Source organism: Mus caroli, chromosome 11 (genome assembly GCF_900094665.2).
Source record: "Mus caroli chromosome 11, CAROLI_EIJ_v1.1, whole genome shotgun sequence".
Lineage (NCBI taxonomy): Eukaryota > Metazoa > Chordata > Mammalia > Rodentia > Muridae > Mus > Mus caroli.
The window spans coordinates 57,875,647-57,879,672 of record NC_034580.1 but is presented as its reverse complement, the minus strand read 5'-3'; positions in this window follow the sequence as shown (position 1 = coordinate 57,879,672).

The following is a 4,026-nucleotide window of genomic DNA, read 5'->3' as shown; positions in this document are numbered from 1 at the left end:
TCCCTTCCCTTCCCTTCCCTTCCCTTCCCTTCCCTCTCCTCCCCTTCACTTCTCCCCCTCTCCTCCCATCTCCTCTCTTCTTCTCCCTTCTGCTTCCCTTCCCTCCCCTTCCCCGTCTAAATAAATGGCATCTGGTTCAGATTCTGCCCCCCGCCATGGATTCCTACCTAATATCATGTGACCCCATCTAACTGAGGTGTGTTGCTAGCTCCTGTATCTAAGTCTCTGACATAGGGTCTCATCTAGCACAGTGCTCTGTAAAGGACAGTCAGGTGCCACTGCCATCCTGCAAAATGGCTTCCACAGACCGTAAGCTCCCTGACCAGATGAACTAGATCCATGCACCATCTCCTTCCATGCGTCAAGGACCTCATTTTCAGAGCAAAACAGAGAAGCTCTTTTGTCTTCTGCTTTGTCGCTCCCAGCTGAGATAAAGTCACAGACTAGGCATGCCCACCCAGACAGCTACTGTTTAATAAAGGCTCACTAATGTGTTTTAGGACCTGGAGAAAGGACAGCAAATAGTGGGCTCAGCATCGTAGAAGCTACAAAACAGTGAAGGTCTCAGGCAAACCCAGATGTTCCTGCTCCTGGGAAAATGTTGTTCAGGGTGCTCTGAGAATGGCATCAATCAACTGGTTCTGCAATAGGAGAAAGTGACAGCTGGGTGGGACAGGGCATTCCAATGTGGCAGAGGCAGAGGCCCTCAGAGTGGAAACTGCCCTGTCAGAAATTTGGCAAAGGAAAGGTCTGGGGCTTTGGGTTTGGTTTTAGTTTCTCTTTTAAAACAACATTTAATTAAAGACAGGTCTATGTGTTTATAGTCTGCAACATGATATTTTTAAGTATGCATATGTTGTGCAATGGCATTCTAGTTGTGTAATGGACCACACATTTTATGTCCATCCCTCCAACGGCAGACACAACACTGGTTAGTTTCTTGTCAACTTGACACAAACTAGAGCCACCCTCAAGAAGGACCCTCAACTGGGGAACTGCCTCCATCAGTTGGCTTATGGGAATGTCCCTGTACAACATTCTCTTGATTCATGATTGCTGTAGGAGTCCCACCCCGTGACATACACACACCACAGGTGATGCTATGTTGTGTGAGAAAGCAGGCAGGGCGAGCTATGGAGGGAAGACAGTAAGGAACATTCCACAGAGGTCTCTGCACCAGTCCATGCCTCCAAGTTCCTATTTTGAGTTCATGCCCCAACTTCCTTCAGTGATGGACTGGTACCTGAAAGTTTAAGATAAAATAATCCCTTCCCACTCAAATTGGTTTTGGTCAGTGTGTTATCACAGCAGCACAACAAACGGGGACAGACACTCAGGTTGCTTTTATAGCTTGGCTCTTATGGTTACTGCCGTAATAAGCTTGAAATACCAGTGGGTCTCTGACACCCTGACTTCAGTTCCTTTGAACATATATATGAGTGAGACTTTGGACTGTGGTTGCTCTACCTTTAGTTTCTGATCAGCTGCCATCCAGTTTTCCATGATGGTTGCACTAAATTACACTTCTACCAACTCCACACCAAGGTTCCTTCTCCCCACATTATCTTTGTCTTTCACAAATGACCATCATGACAGAGCTGGCTATAGGTTTCTTAGGTGTGGACTTGGCTCTCCAACTCTATAGATTCTTCCCTGTTATCAGTGTATGTGTCCCAGACATAATGATGCTCTCTTGTAAGAGCAGAACTGGGCATACCTTGCTTCGAGCTGCCCTTCTAGGAAAAAGAGCACACTTCTCAAAGAGAACTGTGAATTCATTAATTCCTTTCCCTCCTTCGTGCATGAGACTTTCTTACCCGTGCCTCGAAAAAGGTGGCTAAATGCATTCATCTCTGTCAGTCTCCCATGCCACCATTAGAGCTAAAGTCACCACATCTCCTGCCTGAATTATGGCAAAGATAGGTCTCTTTTTGAAACAGGGTCTCCCCACATGGTCTGCTCATGCACCATCACAGCCACATTTCATAGTGCTCTAAATAGACTATTCTATTATGTCATTTTCTAAATGTTGCAATGGAGGCTTGGAGGACAGATGACATGAACACTGCCCAGATTATAAACCCATGCTTGATAGTCTGGCTCTAACATCTTACCTATATTCTGAGTAAATACACTTGAAACAATGATAAATCGAAAACCCAGAACCAATATGCAATTATATAGATTTTGCCACACCAGACACTGCCCTTCATACTGGTGCATTCTCTGACTCCGGCTACATCCCCAGGGGGAAGAATCACACGTGCCAGAAGTCAGTAAGCATGGGCAGTCTATTGAATTAGCTTATCTGAGACCTATGAGAGTGGATCAGGCTGATTCTAGGGCAAAGGTTCCCTGGTAAAAAGTTTTCAGGACAATCTCCTTTAATGGGGCAGTCTTGGCAATGACACCTTCAAAATGGGAAGGGTCAGGCCTGCAGAACATGTAGATCTAAAATCTTCTAAAGGTACTTATACCAAGTGTAACAGGTCCAGCCTATTATACTTCTGGGATGTGATGGACCATCTAACCTGATAGGCTTTGCAAGAGGAAGTTTGATCACAGGGGATTCTGGTACTCTGGCCCTTTCCCCTTGCTGCCTCTGTTTCTCATCTGCCATGAAATGAGCAGAATTATTCTTCCACTCACTTTTACCATGATTTGCTGCCTAACCACAGGTCAAAGGCAAGGGTCAACCAATGTGCACTTTGGTCAAAAAGAGAAAAAAATATATATATATATTCAACCAATGGCCAGGCTTTTTCATAGCAGCGTCATAGGAATACCTGACATTCTGATGTGAGATTTGAGGATGGCTCTGCCATTGGGTATGTGGGCTAGGTATGGGAGACAATAGTTAATGGAAAACTGAAATATGGGCAAAGGGGATGGGTGGGGTGTTTGGAGAGGAGAGGGAATGTTTAAAGAGAAAATAGAAAACACCACTTATGTAGTCAGCAAGATCTGATTGCTTGTGCCATCTTAGTTCCTACTTATGTGTTGTTGCTCTGTATGAAGGGAAATTGGAAACAGCCACACTTTGGAAGAGACAAAAGAAACATTTGTCATCTGTATTTTAGAATATTATGAGTTCTCAAAATGAGCTCATTGTCAGCATTCTCAGAAATAAATCTCTCAGAAACAAATTTGAGGAATTTTATTTAAATTCATACCATCAACATCTGAGGTGTTATTTCCCATGAGTTCTTAACTGGAAAGCTATACTTCTCATAAATATTGTAATTTCAATCTATAACTTGCCTAGTAGATCAAAGTGGGTTTAAAATGCAGAATGGAATACTAACCATCTCAGAGAAGTGCTTCTGCAGGATCAGGCAGGGAACTTGACTAGATCCATCCAGTGAGAATTGTTATCATTCACAACAAGGCTAAGATGACATCCGCAGTCAATGCTGTGTTTGCTTATGTTACTAGGCTATTTGTGAGGTGTGCTCTGCACTCAGCTTTTTCGATTGCGTGGACTTTTTCACAGCATGTTATTGCAGGACACACCCTATTGGAGGTAGTTCTAGAGAGTGTAAGTCTGTAAATGCAGCCAAGAGCATGGGTTGTGGTTAGCAGTCAGAACTCAGAATGGCATGCTCTTACAGTTTTGCTTCCAGTCAAGTGGAAAGTAGTGAGCTCTCACAGTACCTGTCATCATCTGCTGATCATTTGTGCTCACATTTCCTTTCCCGTTGCACTGAGTCCCGTGAGGACAGGGACAGTGTTCTCCCAACCTTACTCACGAGAACCATTCGAGGGCATGTGCATTGCTCCACCTCTGTGTACACCATGTCACCTGCACTTTTCACGGTGACCCATAACATGGATTTACACGTCAGGTAAGTTAGCCGAATTCACATTAGATGACTGAGCTGGAACCTAACCTGGGACAATGTAACTCCAACCTGTAATATTTCCTCTGTATCTGATGCTATACTCTTCCCTACACACATCCTGCTTGTTATCCTCAGCATTACCATGCCTGTCTAACAGTGTTTACTGAATGAATGGGCGTAATAA